The sequence below is a fragment of the Triticum urartu genome, chromosome 3A (assembly GCF_056163025.1).
Source record: "Triticum urartu cultivar PI428250 chromosome 3A, HENAU_Tu73, whole genome shotgun sequence".
Taxonomy (NCBI): domain Eukaryota; kingdom Viridiplantae; phylum Streptophyta; class Magnoliopsida; order Poales; family Poaceae; genus Triticum; species Triticum urartu.
The window spans coordinates 44488435-44510085 of record NC_141875.1 but is presented as its reverse complement, the minus strand read 5'-3'; positions in this window follow the sequence as shown (position 1 = coordinate 44510085).

Below are 21651 nucleotides of genomic sequence, written 5' to 3'. Positions count from 1 at the left end.
GGTTGAAGTAAAGGTTCAACAACCTTACCAAGTTCTATCTTCCTCCCACTCAATTCTTTTGAGAGAAACTTTTCCTCGAGAAAGGACCCGATTCGAGAAACAATCCCTATTGCTTTCGGATCTGAGACAGGAGGTATACCCAACTGTTTTGGGTGTCCTATGAAGATGCATTTATCCGCTTTGGGTTCGAGCTTATCAGCCTAAAACTTTTTCACATAAGCGTCGCAGCCCCAAACTTTTAAGAAATGACAGCTTAGGTTTCTCTAAACCATAGTTCATACGGTGTCATCTCATCGGAATTACGTGGTGCCCTATTTAAAGTAAATGTGGTTGTCTCTAATGCCTAACCCATAAACTATCGTGGTAATTCGATAAGAGACATCATGGTATGCATCATATCCAATAGGGTGCAGTTATGATGTTCAGACACACCATCACACTATGGTGTTCCAGGCTGTATTAGTTGTGAAACAATTTCCACAATGTCTTAATTCTGTGCCAAACTCGTAATTCAGATATTCATCTCTATGATCATATCATAGATATTTTATCCTCTTGTCACGACGATCTTCAACTTCACCCTGAAATTACTTGAACCTTTCAATAATTCAGACTCGTGATTCATCAAGTAAATATACTCAGCATCTGCTCAAATCATCTGTGAAGTAAGAATATAACGATATCCACTACATGCCTCAGCACTCATTGGACTGCACACATCAAGATGTATTACTTCCAACAAGTTGCTTTCTTGTTCCATCTTACTGAAAACGAGGCCTTTCAGTCATCTTGCTCATGTGGTATGATTTGCATGTCTCAAGTGATTCAAAATCAAGCGAGTCCAAAGATCCATCAACATGGAGCTTCTTCATGCGTTTTACACCATTGTGACTAAAATTGCAGTGCCACAAGTATGTGGTACTATCATTACTATCTTATATCTTTTGGCATGAACATGTGTATCACTACGATCGGGATTCGATAAACCATTCATTTTAGGTGCAAGACCATTGAAGGTATTATTCAAATAAACAGAGTAACCATTATTCTCCTTAAATGAATAACCGTATTGCAATAAACATAATCCAATCATGTCTATGCTCAACGCAAACACCAAATAACAATTATTTAGGTTTAACACCAATCCCGATGGTAAACGGAGCATGCGATGCTTGATCACATCAACCTTGGAAACACTTCCAACACATATCATCGTCTCACCTTTGACTAGTCTCCGTTTATTCTGTAGCCTTTTATTTCGAGTTACTAACACTTAGCAACCGAACCGGTATCTAATACCCTGCTGCTACTAGGAGTACTAGTAAAGTACACAATGTATATCCAATGTACTTCTATCGATCTTGCCAGCCTTCTCATCTACCAAGTATCTAGGGTAATTCTGCTCCAGTGGCTGTTTCCCTTATTACAGAAGCACTTAGTCTCGGGCTTGGGTTCAACTTTGGGTTTCTTCACTAGAGCAGCAACTGATTTGTTGTTTCATGAAGTATCCCTTTCTTGCCCTTGCCCTTCTTGAAACTAGTGGTTTCACCAACCATCAACAATTGATGCTCCTTCTTGATTTCTACTTTTGTGGTGTCAAACAGCGCGAATATCTCAAGGATCATCATATATGTCCCTGATATATTATAGTTCATCACGAAGCTCTAGCAGCTTGGTGGTAATGACTTTGGAGAAACATCACTATCTCATCTGGAAGATCAACTCCCACTCGATTCAAATGATTGTTGTACTCAGACAATCTGAGCACAAGCTCAACAATTGAGCTTTTCTCCCTTAGTTTGCAGGCTAAGAAAATCGTCGGAGGTCTTATACCTCTTGACGTGGGCACGAGCCTGAAATCCCAATTTCATCCCTCGAAACATCTCATATGTTTCGCGACGTTTCAAAACCGTCTTCGGTGCCTCAACTCTAAACCGTTTAACTGAACTATCATGTAGTTATCAAAATGTGTATGTCAGATGTTCACAACATCCACAGACGACGTTCGAGGTTCAGCACACTGAGCGGTGCATTAAGGACATAAGCCTTCTATGAAGCAATGAGGACAATCCTCAGTTTACGGACCTAGTCCACATAATTGCTGCTATCAACTTTCAACTAAATTTTCTCTAGGAACATATCTAAAAAGTAGAACTGAAGCATGAGCTACGACATAATTTGCGAAGACCTTTTGACTATGTTCAGGATAATTAAGTTCATCTTATGAACTCCCACTCAGATAGACATCCCTCCAGTCATCTAAGTGATTACATGATCCGAGTCAACTAGGCCGTGTCCGATCATCACGTGAGACGGACTAGTCATCATCGGTGAACATCTTCATGTTGATCGTATCTACCATACGACTCATGCTCGACCTTTCGGTCTCTTGTGTTCCGAGGCCATGTCTGTACATGCTAGGCTCGTCAAGTCAACCTAAGTGTTTCACGTGTGTAAATCTGTCTTACACCCGTTGTATGTGAACGTTAGAATCTATCACACCCGATCATCACATGGTGCTTCGAAATGACGAACTTTCGCAACGGTGCACAGTTAGGGGGAACACTTTCTTGAAATTTTAATGAGGGATCATCTTATTTAAGCTACCGTGGTTCTAAGCAAATAAGATGTAAAAACATGATAAACATCACATGCAATCAAATAGTGACATGATATGGCCATCATCACTTTGCTCCTTCTGATCTCCATCTTCGGGGCTCCACGATCATCATCGTCACCGGCATGACACCATGATCTCCATCATCGTGTCTTCATGAAGTTGTCTCGCCAACTATTACTTCTACTACTACAGCTAACAGTTAGCAATACAGTAAAGTAATTACATGACGTTTATGTTGACACGCAGATTATAAATAAATTAAGACAACTCCTATGGCTCCTGCCGGTTGTCATACTCATCGGCATGCAAGTCGTGATTCCTATTACAAGAACATGATCATCTCATACATCACATATATCATTCATCACATCCTTTGGCCACATCACATCACAAAACACTTGCTGCAAAAACAAGTTAGACGTCCTCTAATTGTTGTTGCAAGTTTTTTTTACGTGGCTGCTATAGGTTGCTAGCAAGAACGTTTCTTACCTATGGCAAAACCACAACGTGAATTGCCAATTTCTATTTACCCTTCACAAGGACCCTGTTCATCGAATCCGATCCGACTAAAGTGGGAGAGACAGACACCCGCCAACCACCTTATGCAACTAGTGCATGTCAGTCGGTGGAACCAGTCTCACGTAAGCGTACGTGTAAGGTTGGTCCGGGCCGCTTCATCCCACAATGCCTCCGAATCAAGATAAGACTAGTAACGGCAAGTAAATTGACAAATCGACGCCCACAACTACTTTGTGTTCTACTCGTGCATAGAAACTACGCATAGACCTAGCTCATGATGCCACTATTGGGGAACGTAGCAGAAATTCAAAATTTTCTACGCATCACCAAGATCAATCTATGGAGTAATCTAGCAACGAAGGGAAGGAGAGTGCATCTACATACCCTTGTAGATCGCTAAGCGGAAGCGTTCAAGTGAACGAGGTTTATGGAGTCGTACTCGTCGTGATCCAAATCACCGATGATCCTAGTGCCGAACGGACGACACCTCCGTGTTCAACACATGTACAGCCCGGTGACGTCTCCTACGCCTTGATCCAGCAAGGGGAGAAGGAGAGGTTGGGGAAGACTCCATCCAGCAGCAGCAAGACGGCGTGGTGGTGGTGGAGGAGCGCGGGACTCCAGCAGGGCTTCGCCAAGCACTACGAGAGACGAGGAGGGAGAGGGGTAGGGTTGCGCCAACAGGGAGAGCAAATCACATGTGTTGGGCAGCCCCAAACCTCAAGTATATATAGGGGGATGGGAGGGGCTGCGCCCCCACCTAGGGTTCCCTCCCTAGGGGTGGCGGCAGCCCCCAGATCCCATCTGGGAGGCGGCCAAGGGGGAGAGAGAGGGGGGCGCACCTAGGGTGGGCCTTAGGGCCCATCTGTGCCTAGGGTTTGCCCCCTCTCCTCTTGAGGACGCCTTGGGCCTTGGTGGGAGGTGCCCCAGCCCACATAGGGGCTGGTCCCTTCCCACTTATGGCCCATACAAGCCTCCGGGGCTGGTGGCCCCTCCCAGTGGACCCCTAGACCCCTCCGGTGGTCCCGGTACACTACCCGTGATGCCCGGAACACTTCCGGTGGCCAAAACCATACTTCCTATATATCAATCTTTACCTCCGGACCATTCCGGAACTCCTCGTGACGTCCGGGATCTCATCCGGGACTCCGAACAACATTCGGTAACCGCGTACATACTTTCCCTATAACCCTAGCGTCATCGAACCTTAAGTGTGTAGACCCTACGGGTTCGGGAGTCATGCAGACATGGCCGAGAAAACTCTCCGGCCAATAACCAACAGCGGGATATAGATACCCATGTTGGCTCCCACATGCTCCAGGATGATCTCATCGGATGAACCATGATGTCAAGGATTCAGTCAATCCCGTATACAATTCCCTTTGTCTATCGGTATGATACTTGCCCGAGATTCGATCGTCGGTATCCCGATACCTTGTTCAATCTCGTTACCGGCAAGTCTCTTTACTCGTTCCGTAACACATCATCCCGTGATCAACTCCTTGATCACATTGTGCACATTATGATGATGTCCTACCGAGTGGGCCCAGAGATACCTCTCCGTTTACACGGAGTGACAAATCCCAGTATCGATTCGTGCCAACCCAACAGACACTTTCGGAGATACCTGTAGTGTACCTTTATAGCCACCCAGTTACGTTGTGACGTTTGGCACACCCAAAGCATTCCTACGGTATCCGGGAGTTGCACAATCTCATGGTCTAAGGAAATGATACTTGACATTAGAAAAGCTTTAGCAAACGAACTACACGATCTTGTGCTAGGCTTAGGATTGGGTCTTGTCCATCACATCATTCTCCTAATGATGTGATCCCGTTATCAACGACATCCAATGTCCATGGTCAGGAAACCGTAACCATCTATTGATCAACGAGCTAGTCAACTAGAGGCTTACTAGGGACATGGTGTTGTCTTATGTATCCACACATGTATCTGAGTTTCCTAACAATACAATTCTAGCATGGATAATAAATGATTATCATGAACAAGGAAATATGATAATAACTAATTTATTATTGCCTCTAGGGCATATTTCCAACAATGATCCCTCGCAATAATTTCAAGAAAGTGTTCCCCCTAACTATGCACCGTTGCTAAGGTCCTTTGTTCCGAAGCACCACGTGATGATCGGGTGTGATAGGTTCTAACGTTCACATACAACGGGTGTAAGCCAGATTTACACACGCAATACACTTAGGTTGACTTGACGAGCCTAGCATGTACAGACATGGCCTCGGAACACGGAAGACCGAAAGGTCGAACATGAGTCATATAGAAGATACAATCAACATGAAGATGTTCACCGATGATGACTAGTCCGTCTCACGTGATGATCGGACACGACCTAGTTGACTCGGATCATGTATCACTTAGATGACTAGAGGGATGTCTATCTAAGTGGGAGTTCATTAAATAATTTGATTAGATTAACTTAATTATCATGAACTTAGTCAAAAGGTCTTTGCAAATTATGTCATAGCTTGCGCTGTAGTTCTACTGTGTTATATATGTTCCTAGAGAAAATTTAGTTGAGAGTTGACAATAGCAATTATGCGGACTGGGTCTGTAAACTGAGGATTGTCCTCATTGCTGCACAGAAGGATTATGTCCTTGATGCACCGCTCAGTGTGTTGAACCTCGAGCGTCATCTGTAGATGTTGGGAAACATCTGACATACACGTTTTGATGACTACGTGGTAGTTCAGTGCATAATGCTAACAGTTTAGAATTATGGCACCAAAGACGGTTTTGAAACATCGCAGAACATATGAGATGTTCCAAAGACTGAAATTGGGATTTCAGACTAGTGCCCAAGTCAAGAGGTATGAGACCTCTGACAAGTTTCTTAAGCCTGCAAACTAAGGGAGAAAAGCTCAATCGTTGAGCATGTGCTCAGATTGTTTGAGTACTACAATCACTTGAATCGAGTGGGAGTTAATCTTCCATATGAGATAGTGATGGTCCTTCATAGTCACTGCCACCAAGCTATTAGAGCTTCGTGATGAACTATAACATATCAGGGATAGACATGATGATCCTTGAGCAATTCGCGATGTTTGACACCGCGAAAGTAGAAATCAAGTAGGAGCATCAATTGTTGATGGTTAGTAAAACCGCTTGTTTCAAGAAGGGCAAGAGAAAGAAGGGATACTTCATGAAACGTCAAACCAGTTGCTGCTCTAGTGAAGAAACCCAGGGATGAACCCAAACCCGAGACTAAGTGCTTCTGTAATGAGGGGAACAGTCACTGAAGCAGAACTACCCTAGATACTTGGTAGATGAGAAGGATGGCAAGGTCGACAGAAGTATTTTGGATATACGTTACATTGATGTGTATTTTACTAGTACTCCTAGTAGCACCAGGGTAATAAATACCGGTTCGGTTGCTAAGTGTTAGTAGCTCGAAATAAAAGGCTACAGAGACTAGCTAAAGGTGAGATGACGATATGTTGGAAGTGTTTCCAAGGTTGATGTGATCAAACATCGCACGCTCCCTCTACCATCGAGATTGGTGTTAAACCTAAATAATTGTTATTCGGTGTTTGCGTTGAGCATAGACATGATTGGATTATGTTTATCGCAATACGGTTATTCATTTAAAGAGAATAATGGTTACTCTATTTATTTGAATGATACCTTCAATGGTCTTGCACCTAAAATGAATGGTTTATTGAATTTCGATCATAGTGATACACATGTTCATGCCAAAAGATATAAGATAGTAATGATAGTACCACATACTTGTGGCACTGCCATTTGAGTCATATTGGTATAAAACGCATGAAGAAGCTCCATGTTGATGGATCTTTGGACTCACTCGTTTTTGAAAAGATTGAGACATGCGAACCATGTCTATTGGTATATATGCATGAAGAAAGTCCATACAGATGGATCGTTTGGACTCACTTGATTTTGAATCACTTGAGACATGCAAATCATACCACACGGGCAAAAGATGACTGAAAGGCCTCGTTTTCAATAAGATGGAACAAGAAAGCAACTTGTTGGAAGTAATACATTTTGATGTGTGCAGTCCAATGAGTGCTGAGGCACGCAGTGGATATCGTTATGTTCTTACTTCACAGATAATTTGAGTAGATGCTGAGTATATTTACTTGATGAATCACGAGTCTGAATTATTGAAAGGTTCAAGTAATTTCAGGGTGAAGTTGAAGATCGTCGTGACAAGAGGATAAAATATCTATGATATGATCATAGAGATGAATATCTGAATTACGAGTTTGGCACAGAATTAAGACACTGTGGAAATTGTTTCACAACTAATACCGCCTGGAACACCATAGTGTGATGGTGTGTCCGAACATCATAACTGCACCCTATTGGATATGGTGCATACCATGATGTCTCTTATCGAATTACCACTATCATTTATGGGTTAGGCATTAGAGACAACCGCATTCACTTTAAATAGGGCACCACGCAATTCCATTGAGACGACACCGTATGAACTATGGTTTAGAGAAACCTAAGCTGTCGTTTCTTAAAAGTTTGGGGCTGCGACGCTTATGTGAAAAAGTTTCAGGCTGATAAGCTCGAACCCAAAGAGGATAAATGCATCTTCATAGAATACCCAAAACAGTTGGCTATACCTCCTATTTCAGATCCGGAAGAAAAAGTGATTGTTTCTAGAAACGGGTACTTTCTCGAGGAAAAGTTCTCTCGAAAGAATTGAGTGGGAGGATGATGGAGACTTGATAAGGTTATTGAACCATCACTTCAACTAGTTTGTAGCAGGGCATAGGAAGTTGTTCCTATGGCACCTAACTTATGATAGTGATCATGAAACTTTGGATCAAGTCACTACCAAACCTCGTAGGTCGACAAGGATGCGTACTACTTCAGAGTGGTATGTAATCCTGTCTTGGAAGTCATGTTGATAGACAACAATGAACCTATGAGCTATGGAGAAGCGATGGTGAGCCCGGATTCCGACGAATGGCTCGAGGCCATAAAATCGGAGAGAGAGGATCCATGTATGAAACAAAGTATAGACTTTGAAAAGAACTACTTGATGGTCGTAAGGCTGTTGGGTGCAGATGGATTTTAAAAGGAAGATGGACAATGATGGTAAGTGTCACCATTAAGAAAGCTCGACTTGTCGTTAAGATGTTTTCTGACAAGTTCAAGAAGTTGACTACCATGAGATTTTCTCACTCGTAGCGATGCTAAGAGTCTGTTGGAATTATATTAGCAGTTATTGCATTATTTATGAAATCTTGCAGATAGGATGTCAAAACATTGTTTCCTCGACAATTTTATTGAGGAAAGGTTGTATGTGATACAACTAGATGGTTTTCGTCAATCCTAAAAGATGCTAACAAGTATGCAAAGCTCCAGTAATCTCTAAGGACTGGAGTAAGCATCTTGGAGTTGGAACGTACGCTTTGATGATCAAAGATTTTGGGTTTATACAAAGTTTATGAGAAACTTGTATTTCCGAAGAAGTGAGTGGGAGCACTATAGAATTTTTGATGAGTATATGTTGTTAACATATTGTTGATCAGAAATGATGTAGAATTTCTGGAAAGCATACAGGGTTATTTGAAAAGTGTTTTTCAATGGAAAAGCTGGATTAAGCTACTTGAACATTGAGCATCAAGATCTATAAGGATAGATCACAACCGCTTGATAGTACTTTCAAATGAATACATACTGTGACAAGATTTTGAAGGAGTTCAAAATAGATCAGCAAAGAAGGAGTTCTTGGCTGTGTTACAAGGTGTGAGTATTGAGTAAGACTCAAGACCTGACCATGGCAGAAGAGAGAGAAAGGACGAAGGTCATCCCCTATGCTTTAGACGTAGGCTCTACAGTATGCTATGATGTGTACCGCACCTAAAGTGTGCCTTGCCATGAGTAAGTCAAGGGGTACAGGAGTGATCCAGGAATGGATCACATGACAACGGTCGAACTTATCCTTAGTAACTAGTGGACTAAGGAATTTTCTCGATTATGGAGGTGGTAAAAGAGTTCGTCGTAAAGGGTTGCATCGATGCAAACTTTGACACTAATCCGGATGACTCTAAGTAGTAAACCGGATTCGTATAGTAGAGCAGTTATTTGAATAGCTCAAAGTAGCGCGTGGTAGCTGCATCTACAAGATGACATAGAGATTTGTAAAGCACACATGGATCTGAAAGGTTCAGACCCATTGACTAATAAACCTCTCTCACAAGCGAGATATGAACAAACCCCATGGGTGTTGGATTCATTACAATCACATAGTGATGTGAACTAGATTATTGACTCTAGTGCAAGTGGGAGACTGTTGGAAATATGCCCTAGAGGCAATGATAAAATGGTTATTATTGTATTTCCTTGTTCATGATAATTGTCTATTGTTCATGCTATAATTGTATTAACTGGAAACCGTAATACATGTGTGAATACATAGATCACAACATGTCCCTAGTAAGCCTCTCGTTGACTAGCTCGTTAATCAATAGATGGTCATGGTTTCCTGACCATGGACATTGGATGTCATTGATAACGGGATCACATCATTAGGAGAATGATGTGATGGACAAGACCCAATCCTAAGCATAGCGCAAGATCGTGTAGTTCGTCTGCTAAAGCTTTTCTAATGTCAAGTATCTTTTCCTTAGACCATGAGATTGTGCAACTCCCGGATATTGTAGGAATACTTTGGGTGTGCCAAACGTCACAACGTAACTGGGTGACTATAAAGGTGCACTATGGGTATCTCCGAAAGTGTCTATTGGGTTGGCACGAATCGAGACTGGGATTTGTCACTCCGTATGACGGAGAGGTATCTCTGGGCCCACTCGGTAAGACATCATCGTAATGAACTCAATGTGATGAAGGGTTGGTCATGGGATGATGTGTTACGGAACGAGTAAAGTGACTTGCTAGTAACGAGATTGAACGAGGTATTGGGATACCGACGGTCGAATCTCGGGCAAGTAACATACCGATTGACAAAGGGAATTGTATACGAGATTGCTTGAATCCTCGACATCGTGGTTCATCCGATGAGATCATCGTGGAACATGTGGGAGCCAACATGGGTATCCAGATTCCGCTGTTGGTTATTGGCCGGAGAGTTGTCTCGGTCATGTCTGCATGGTTCCCGAACCCGTAGGGTCTACACACTTAAGGTTCGATGACACTAGGGTTATTAGGAAGACTTGTATGTGATTACCGAATACTGTTCGGAGTCCCGGATGAGATCTCGGACGTCACGAGGAGTTCCGGAATGGTCCGGAGGTGAAGATTTATATGTGGGAAGTTGTCATACGGTCACCGGAAAGGTTCGGGGGCATATCGGTATTGTACTGGGGCCACCGGAGGGGTTCTGGGGGTCCACCGTGAGGGGCCACCTCTCCCGGAGGGCCTTATGTGCTGTAGGTGGAAGGGAACCAGCCCCTAGTGGGCTGGAGCGCCAACCCCCCAAGGGCCCATGCGCCTAGGGTTGGGGGGAACCCTAAAGGGGGCGCCCCCCCTTTGGCTTGGGGGGCAAGCCCCCTCCCCCTTGGCCGCCGCCCCCCTCTAGATCTCATCGAGAGGGGGCCGACCCCCTTCCCCCTTTCTCCTATAAATAGAGGGGCAAGGGGAGGGCTGCACAACACATCAAAGGCGCAGCCCCTCCCCTCCCCAACACCTCTCCTCCTCCGTTAAGAGCTTGGCGAAGCCCTGCCGGAGTACTGCCGCTCCACCACCACCACGCCGTCGTGCTGCTGTTGGAGCACTCTTCCTCAACCTCTCCCTCCTCCTTGTTGGATCAAGGCGCGGGAGACGTCTCCGCTCCGTACGTGTGTTGAACGCGGAGGTGCCGTCCGTTCAGCGCTAGGATCATCGGTGATTTGGATCACGACGAGCACGACTCCATCAACCCCGTTCTCTTGAACGCTTCCGCTCGCGATCTACAAGGGTATGTAGATGCACTCCTCTCCCTCTCATTGCTAGATGACTCCATAGATTGATCTTGGTGATGCGTAGAAAATTTTAAATTTCTGCTACGTTCCCCAACATGGACGGCCCAAAGAATTTCATGCAGGTGCGTCCCCAGCCCGCCCAGGACAAAAAGCCCATTTTCTATCATGTTTTTTTGGTCACAGAAGTAGGAGAGCACCACATCTATGATGATACGTATTTTTGTCACAATAATCATCATAGAAGTGTCATAACCATGACATTTTTTTTTCCGTTTGGGCCATAATATCACAGATGTGTCTTTATTTTGTAGTGCTGCTTGATTGGTTATGATAGTTACACATGGGACCCACAAGGAAAAAGGAATAATACACAGACCTTGTCCCCCACCAAATGGCATAGATGTGGGATCCACAAACTAAAAAACACCTTCTCTGTCTCTCTTCCTTAGCCCTTATGTAGTGATATTGTTTATCTACTATCTATATATAAGTTTCCTTTTTGGGCCATTAAGCCAAATAAGCGTATTTGCTAGACTTGAGGTGTATTTTGGTAGTTCTCGGTGTCTCAATAATGGTTCCTCTGAGCTGGAGTCCCATTGGGCGATATGGCTACACTGTAACTAATTCATAGGAAAAATCATCCCATGATTGTGTCTGCCTCTGTCCGCAAAGGAGCTACCACTTCTATGAATGCCTCTGTTTGCACCCAACAGATAACCTCACAACATGCTGAGGATGACTCATGACGGGAATGGCTAGAACCAAATGCATCCCATGCCCCTGATCCATTTCACATGTTTGCATATGACCTCGAGGAGGAAGAGGTCCACTATCCCGCACCCAGCAGCAGTGAGCACAAAATATTCCTCGGCCCATGATTGGCCCAATTACATGACGGGCCGTTACCATGAAAAAATATATCTCAGGCCTTAGATGGCCCAATCACATAATGGGCTATAGCAGGACATATGCAAAGTTGGGCCATAAATGGGCCCAATCATACCACGGTCCTTGAAGAGGCTAAAAGTCACTTCTGACCGGAAATGTGCCAAAATGTAGCATGGGCCGTTTAAAGGCCGAAAGTGACACCGTGCCAAATGGCCTAATTGTACCAAGGGACACTAACGGGCCAAACATCACGACGAAATGGGTCAAACTGTACAATGGGCCTTCAACAGGCCGAAAAGACACCAGGCTTTAATTGGGCCCTGAAACATAGTGGACTTTTAACGGGCCGGATCTGCATATGAGCCGTTACTTGTCCCAAGGACATGGCAGATTCTTAATGGGCCGGCTCACTAGTATCTGACCAAATCTTGCAGGCCTTTGACTTGGATATCCCATTTAACCTAAGCGGGCCACTGTTGGGTCGGTCCACATGGTGATGTTTGATTGGCGCGTCTCGTCCACTGGATGGATGACATCTGTCACAACGCAGAGCTAACACATGGTTTCATTGGCGAATGAGAAATTGACATGTGGAAAATCATCATTGGTCGGTGCTGTTAACATGTATTAGATCCAAAACCGGCACCCGATAGCTGAACGACGACCCATTACTGTGGTGGCCACATGTTGATTAGCCTTGACGAAATCACTTCCATGATGCGCCATTTATCATCACGGGAGTGAACACTTCCGTGATGATAAATGTATTATTATCATGGAACACTTCTACAACAGCACATGTAAGATTATCTTGATTCTGTGATAAAATCATCACAGATGTACATGCATGATAGAAAACATGACATACTGTGACAAACGCGTATCATCATGGAAGTGTGTTTTATAGCAATGGGTTCCACTGATCTAGTTGTTGAAGTCCGAGTGGGTGAGATGGCTACACGGGAAAGTGATTCACACACAAAAGCATCCCGCGATTGTGTCTATCTCTGTCTGCAAAGTTGATGCCACTATTATGAATGCCTCTATTTGCCCCCAACAGATTGCCATGCAACATGCTCATGTAGGATAACTCACCGCGTGAATGGCTGGAACAAAATGCATCCCATGTCCCTAAGCCATTTGACATGTTTGCATATGAGCTAGAGGAGGAAGAGGGCCACTATGTCACACATGATAGCAACGATGATAACCCAGACGTCCCATCCCTGAAGAGCATCACGACACCATTGGCACCTTTACTGTCAGCACCATGAGTGGTGGGTTCACAGAACCAACTGCGCACGGGCTGTGGTAGCCATGATGCTAAAAAGCAAACATTCGGGGAAGAATCACCACAAGACATGCATCTTCGGGATTAGCTACCACAACATCCAGAAGGAGTCTAGAAGCTCCATGGTGATATGCAGATATTTTTCAAGACCCACGTCATCTTCTTATGATCTAACACAAAGCCTCTCGACAACGAGGTGAGGGGAAGCCGACCCCCGAGAATAAAACTTCTCCCAACAACGACTTCTGCCAACCAAATTCCAAGAGGAGCCAGACTACAATACCCCACGCATGGCATGCTGCTGCACACGCAGATCTTTTGCCACACATGGCGGGTAAACAAACAGGACGACAGAGTAACAATGATGCAAAGGCTAAGTCATCCGACCACCGACCGTGCAGTGAACACATGTACCTAGACGTGTCACTTCGGCGCCAAGTAACCACATTGAGCGGTGATGAAATGACAGGAGTTCGTTCCCGAAGGCAAGGAGCTAAGGACACTTCACCAAGCATTAAATGTGCATACCTACGTTGTCATGCAACGTATTATTATGTGTAGCGTAGCCACTGTGGTACCCCTTGCATTATGAAAGGAGGACATGGCTACTATAAAAAGGGTTGGACACTTGGTAGAACCTAGATAAGCAACACTACACTTCCCATTCCTGGAAGGATTTGTAGCTCTCTGTCCACCAGATAAACCACACATAAAGCAGGAGTAGGGTGTTATGCCGCCATGTAGTTCGAGCCTGGGTAGTTTGTTGTGTATTTTGATGTTTTTCATTGAGATAGAACCATGCCTTGCGCCCCGTCTACGAATCGGCAAGGGATGTCTCTGGTCCTTGGTGTCTCGCGTGTGTTCTACAAACGCGTGACGACACTTACCACACGCTTCAGACACAGTTGGATGATCCATCTTTGTGGCAAGACTGGTAAGGTTCAAAGAGGCAACATTTGCGGACGACCAATGTACCCCATGTCCACGGTAATTGTTGAAATCTTCTTCTAGTGTGTCCCTACTTAAGTTCCACCTTTCAGCAGCAAGCACATAGCACCTCTCTTCCACCTTATTCTCGGACCTTCTAAGATACATCATGTACTTCTGAAATGGCAAGTGGAAGGTCTTATTTAGGGAATGTTTAATTTATAGAATTTAGAAAATATGGAGATAGAAAAAAATGATCGTAGTGTCATGTCCACTTGGTTTCCATGTGATTGTGTGTGCACCATTTTTGTTATGCATGAAGCACATAAATTATTTTGATGGAAAAGTGCATGAGTCGTTGGATAGACAGAACCAACTGCTTGAGGTGCCACAACACAACACCCCCATGCATGGCCTGCTAGTTGTGCAGACGCAGACCTTTTGTGACACATGACGGGTAAACAAATTGGCCGGTGGAGTAACAATGGTGCAAAGGCTAAGTCATCCCACCACCGAACGCGTAGTGAACACCCATACCTACACATGTCACTGCAGCGCCAAGTAACCACCTTGAGCAGTGACAAAATGATGGTAGTTCGTTCCCGGAAGCAAGGAGCTAAGGACACTTCACCAAGCATTAAATGTGCATACCAACCTTGTCACACAAGGTATTATTATGTGTAGCATAGACACTGTTGTACACCTTACACTATAATAGGAGGACCGGGCAACTGCAAAAAGGGTTGGACACTTGGTAGAACCTAGATAGGAGCAACAATATACTTTCCATTCCCGAAAGGATTTGTACCTTTCTATCCACCAGATAAACCACACACAAAGCAGGAGTAGGGTGGTACGCAGGCATGCAGCCCGAACCTGGGTAGATTGCTGTGTCTTTTTACATTTTTACGTTGAGATAAACCCGTGCCTTGTGCCCTGTCTATGAATCGGCAAGGCATCTGTAGTCCTTGGTGTCTTGCGTGTGTTCTGCACATGCGCGACAACACTTACCACATGCTTCAGACACAAATAGATGAACCATCTTTTTAGCAAGACTGGTATGGTTTAAAGAGGCAACATTTGTGGACGGCCAGTGTACCCCATGTCCACAGTAATAATTGAAAGCTTCTTCTAGTGTGTCCCTACATAAGTTCCACCTTTCAGCAGCAAACACATATCGCCTCTCTTCTGCCTCTTTCTCGACCTTTCTGAGATAGATCATGTACTTATGAAATGGCAAGTGTAAGGTATTATTTAGGGAATGTTTAATTTGTAGCATTTAGAAAATATGGAGATAGAAAAAAATACATGATCGTAGTGTCATGCCCACTTCATTTCCACATCATTGTGTGTGCACCATTTTCATTGCACATGAAGCACCAAAAAATATTTTGATGGACAACCACATAAGGTGTTTAGATAGAACAAGGCCACTTGCCACTATCTAACAATTACCATGACATGTAACCAATCCTAGTGACTAGAAAGATCACGGCGAGAACCTATCATCCAGGTATGAGAAATTTCATGATCAGACATAATTAGCAAGACGAGAACCAATCCTAATTACTAAAAACATCATTCTAGTAGCAGCAACCACCGTGGCGGTCATGTCAGCACCGACCATGGAAGTTCTAATCGATAAGAAGGCCAAGCTTGTGTGGTACGCTGAGGCGGAAAAGGATATTGTCAATACCTCATTGGCCTCCGGGTAACTGCTAGATGGGTTATATCAGTTACATATGGGACCCACAAGGGAAAAGGAAAGTAATATGAATGGGTTAAGGCACTGGGTAACTTCTAGATGGGTTATGTCAGTGACATATGGGGCCGACAAGGAAAAAGGAAAGTAATACACAAACCTTCTCCCCCGCCCACAAAAAATACCATTTATGTCTCTCTTCCTTCACCCTTATCTAATAATATTGTATATCTACTACCCATATATAAGTTTCCTTGTCGGGCCATTAAGCCAAAGAAAGTGTATTCATGAGACTCGAGATGTTCCTAGGAAGTTCCTGGTGTCTCCATATGGGTTCCTCTGAAACGGAGGCTGGAGTCCCAGTGGGCAAGATGGTTGCACTAGAAAGTTATTCCCAAGCAAAAGCATCCTGCGATTGTGTCTGTCTCCCTCCCAAAGTTTCCTACCACTATTATGAGTGCCTCTGTTTGTCCCCAGCAGATTGCCATGTGGCACGGTAATGTAGGATGACTCACCACTGGAATGTCTTGAACCAAATGCGTCCCTCGTCCAGGAGCCATTTGACATGTTTGCATATGAGCTGGAGGAGCAAGAGGGCCACTATGTCACACCCGGCTGCAGTGATGACGACCAAGGCATGTCATCCATTAATAGCATGCCGCCACCAGGGGCACCCACACCACGTGCTCCTGACGCAGATGGATGATCCATCCTTGTGGGAAAACTAGCAGGGTTCCTAGAGGCAAGGTTCGCGGATAGTTGATGTAACCCATATTCATGGTAATAGTTGAAAGCTTCTTCCAGTGTGTCCCTACTTAAGTTCCATATCTCAGTAGCAAGCATGTTGCGCCTCTCTTCCGCCTTGTTCTTCGCACTTCTGAGATGCATCATGTATTTCCATAGTGACAAGTTGAAGATCTTATTTAGGGAATATTTCATTTGTACCATTTAGAAAATACTTAGATAGGAAAAATACATGATCGTAGTGTGATGTCCACTTGATTTCCGCATGATTGTGTGTGCACCATTTTAGTTGCTCATGAAGCACCAAAATTAGTTTGATGGACAACCGCATGAGTTGTTGGATAAAAGTAGGCCATTTGTTTATTGCAATGTTGATCGAGTGACCAACTTCCTTTCTTTTACCTATTAGGTTAGATATTATAAAGAAAACTTGCCACTATCTACAATTGATCACGACAGGTAACCAATCCTAGTTACTAGAAAGATCACGATGAGAATCAATTCTATAGGTAATAGAAAATTCATGACGAGACATAATTAGCAAGATGAGAACCAATCCTAATTACTAGAAAAATCATTCTAGCAGCAACCACCACCATCGTGGTCATGCCCGCACCGCTTATGAAAGTTCTGATCGAAAAGAAGGCCATGCGTGTGTGCTACACGGAGGCCAAAAAATGATATTGTCAATTACCTCTATGGCCTCTAGGTAACTGCTAGATATGTTATGTTAGTTACACATGGGACCCACAATGGAAATGAAACTAATACGAATGGGTTATGCCACTAGGTAACTGTAGATGTGTTATGTCAATCACGCACGAGAACCTCAAGAAAAAAGGAAAGTAATACACAACCTTCTTCCCTGCCAATTCACATAGATGTAGGATCCACACACCAATGAAACACCCTCTTTGTCTCTTTTCCTTCGCCCTTATCTAGTACTCCATACATATAGAAATATAAGAGCTTTTAGATCACTACTTTAGTAATTTAAACACTTCCATATTTCTTTAAAGAGAGAGTAATATTTATTATCAACTATCTATATATAAGCTTCCTTCTTGGGCCACTAAGCCAAAGAAGCCTATTTGCGAGCGTTGAGGTGTGCCTAGGCAGTTATCGGTGTCTCCATATGGGTTCCTATGAACTGGAGGAAGGAGTCCCAGTGGGCGAGATGGCTACACTAGAAACTGATTCACATGCAAAAGCATGCCGCGATTGTGTCTGCCTTTGTCAGCAAAGGAGCCGCCACTACTATGAATGACTCTGTTTGCCCCTTTAGAATGCCACACATCATGCTCGTGTATGATGACTCGCCATTGGAATGGCTGAAAAAATGCATCCCACGTCCCCGAGCCATTTGACATATTTGCATATGGGCCGGAGGAGGAAGAGGGTCACTATCTCACACCCGTCGGTAGTGATGACGACCCAGGCATCCCATCCCTGAAGAGCATGCCGCCACCATAGGCACCCGCACCACACACTCTGAACACAGATGGATTCTCCATCTTTGTGGGAAGACTGGTAGGGTTTAAGAGGCAAAGTTTGCGGCCATCGATGTACCCCATGTCCAAGGTACTAGTTGATCTTCCTCTAGTGTGTCCCTACTTAAGTTCCACCTTTCAGCAGCAAGCAGATTGTGTCTCTCTTCCACCTCATTCTCGACCCTTCTGAGATAATTCCTATACTTTCGGAATGACAAGTGGAATGCCTTATTTAGGGAATCTTTAATTTGTTTCATTTGATTGGTTTCCACATGATTGTGTGTGCACCATTTTTGTTGCTCGTGAAGAACCTAATTACATTGGTTGACAACCACATGAGTGATTGGATAGAGGTAGGCCATTTGTTTATTGCAATTTTTCTCGAGTTACATACTTCCTTTCCTTTACCTCTTAGGTTAGATATTCATGATGAAACTTGCCATTATCTTCAAATTATCGCGTCAGGAAACGAATGCTAGTTACTAGAAAGATCATTCTACATGAAAGTTTTGATCAATAAGAATGCCAAGTCTGTCAAATTATCGCGTCAGGAAACGAATGCTAGTTACTATGAATGCCTTTGTTTACCCCCACCAGATTTCCATGCGTCATGCTCCTGTCGGATGACTCACCATGAAATGACGGGAAGCAAATGTATTCCACATCACTGAGTCATTTGACATATTTGCATATGAACTAGAGGAGCAACAGGGTAACTACATCGCACCCGGCAATAGTGATGATGGCCGACATCCCTGAAGAGCATGCCACCATCATGGGCACCCGCACAACACGGTCCAGATGCAGATGGATGAGCTATCCTTGTGGGAAGACTGGTAGGGTTCCAAGTGGCAATGTTTGCAGACGATGCTTTACCCCATGTCCATGGTCATAGTTCAAACTTCTTCGAGTGTATCCCTACTGAAGTTCCACCTTTCAGAACCAAGCAGATTGTGCCTCTTTTCTGCCTCATTTTCGACACTTCGGACATCCATCCTATACAGTCGAAATGACAAGTGGAAGGACTTATTAATAGTTGAAAGCAGCCACCGACATCGCGGTCATGCCATCACCGACCATGAAAGTTCCATTTGATAAGAAGGCCAAGAATTTTGGTAGCTGAGGCTGAAAAGGATATTTTAAATTACCTTGCTAGCCTCTGGGTAACCGCTAGATGGGTTATGTCAGTTACACATGGAACCCACAAGGTAAAAGGAAAGTAATATTAATGGGTTATGCCACTGGGTAATTGTTGGATGGATATGTTAGCTACATATGGAACACTCAAGGAAAAAGAAAAATCATACACAAACCTTCTCCCCCGCTAAATCACATAGGTGTGAGATCCACACAAAAATAAATACACTTTGTGTCTCTGTTCCTTCACCCTTATCTAGTAATTGTTTATGTACTACCTATATGTAAGTATCCGTATAGGGCCATTAAGACAAAGAAGCATATTCATGAGATTCGAGTTGTGCCTCGGCAGTTCTTGGTGTCTCGATACGGGTTCCTTTAAACCGGAGGGTGGAGTCCCTGTGGGCGAGATGGTTGCACTGAAAACTGATTCATAGGCAAAGGCATCCCGTGATTGTGTATGTCTCTGTCCGCAAAGGAGCTTCCACTACTATGAATGCCTATGTCTGCCCTGAGGAGATTGCCACACATGCATCATGCTCATGTAGGATGGCTCACCATGGCCGATCCCATGTTGCTAAGCCATTTGACATGTTTGCATACGAGTTGGAGGAGCAAGAGGGCCTTTTTTGTCACACCCGGGAGCAGTGATTATGACACAGGCATGGCATCCCTGAGAGCATGTGGCCACCATGAGCACTAGCACCACGCGCTCCAGTAACAGATGGATGATCCATCCTTGCGGTAAGATTGGGAAGGTTTCAAGAGGCAATGTTTGCGGAGGACCAATTTACCCCATGTCCACGGTAATAGTTGAAACCATTTTCCAGTGTATCCCTACTTAAGTTCCACCTTTCAGCATCACGTAGATTTTGCTTCTTGTTCGCATCATTCTCGACCCTTATGAGATCATCCATTATATATGAATGTACAAGTGCAAGGTCTTAATTAGGGAATCTTTAATTTGTAGCATTCAGAAAATATCTAGATAGGAAAAATACAAGATCGTAGTTTCATGTCCACTTGGTTTCCACATGATTGTGTGTGCATCATTTTCGTTGTGCGTGAAACAACAAAATTAGTTTGATGGACAACCACATGAGTTGTTGGATAAAAGTAGGCCATTTGTTTATTGTAATGTTGCTCGAGTTTCCTTCCTAGGCCATTAAGCCAAAGAAGTGTATTCACGAGACCCGAGTTGTGCCTAGGAAGTTCATGCGTTGTCTCCATATGGGCTCATTTAAACCGGAGGCTGGAGTCCCAGTGGGCAAGATGGCTGCACTAGAAACTTATTTACACGAAAAACTATCCCGTGATTGTGTCTGTCTCTATCCACAAAGGAGCTGCCACTACTATGAATGCCTTTGTTTGCCTAGCAGATTTCCATGCATCATGCTTCTACTAGATGACTCACCACAGGAATGGCAAGAGCCAAATGCATCCCGCATTATTGAGTCATTTGACATGTTTCGATATGAGCTGGAGGAGCAAGTGGGCCATGATGTCACACCCGGCAACAGTGATGATGACCCAGGGATGACATCGCTGAAGACCATGCCGCGATCTTGGGCACCCGGACCACACACTCCAGATGTAGATCAATGATCTATCCTTGCGCGATGACTAGTAGGGTTCCAAGCAGCAACGTTTGCAGAGGGCGTTGTACCCCATATCCATGGTAATAGGTGAAACCTTCTTCGAGTGTGTCCCTACTTAAGTTCCTCCTTTCTGCAGCAAGCATATATATTGCGCCTCTCTTCCGCCTCATTCTCGACCCTTATGAGATCCATCCTGTACTTCTGAAATGTCAAGTGGAAGCTTTTATATAGAGAATGTTTAATTTGTAGCATTTAGAAAATATGAAGATAGGAATATTACATGATCGTACTGTCATGTCCACTTGGTTTCCACATGATTGTGTGTGCACCATTTTTGTTGTGTGTGAAGCACCAAATTAGTTTGATGGACAACCACACGAGTTGTTGGATAGAAGTTGGCGATACGTTTATGGCGTTGCTTGAGCAACTAACTTCCGTTACTTTACCTCTTAGGTTAGATATTCAAGAGAAAAGTTGCCACTATCTACAATTTATGACAACAGGTTACCAATCCTAGTTAGTAGAATGATCACGACGTGAAGCAACCCTATAGGTACTAGAAAATTCATGACGAGACATAATTAGGAAGAGGAGAACCAATCCTAATTACTAGAAAAATCATTCTATCAGCAGTCACCGCCATCGCTGTCACGCCCAGAGCGACCATGGAAGTTCTGAAGGCGAAGCTTGTGTTTTACGCTAAAGCCAAAAAGGATGCTGTAAAGTAACTCTCTGGCCTCTACGTAACTGCTAGATGGGTTATGTCAGTTACACGTGGGACCTACAAGGAAAAAGGAA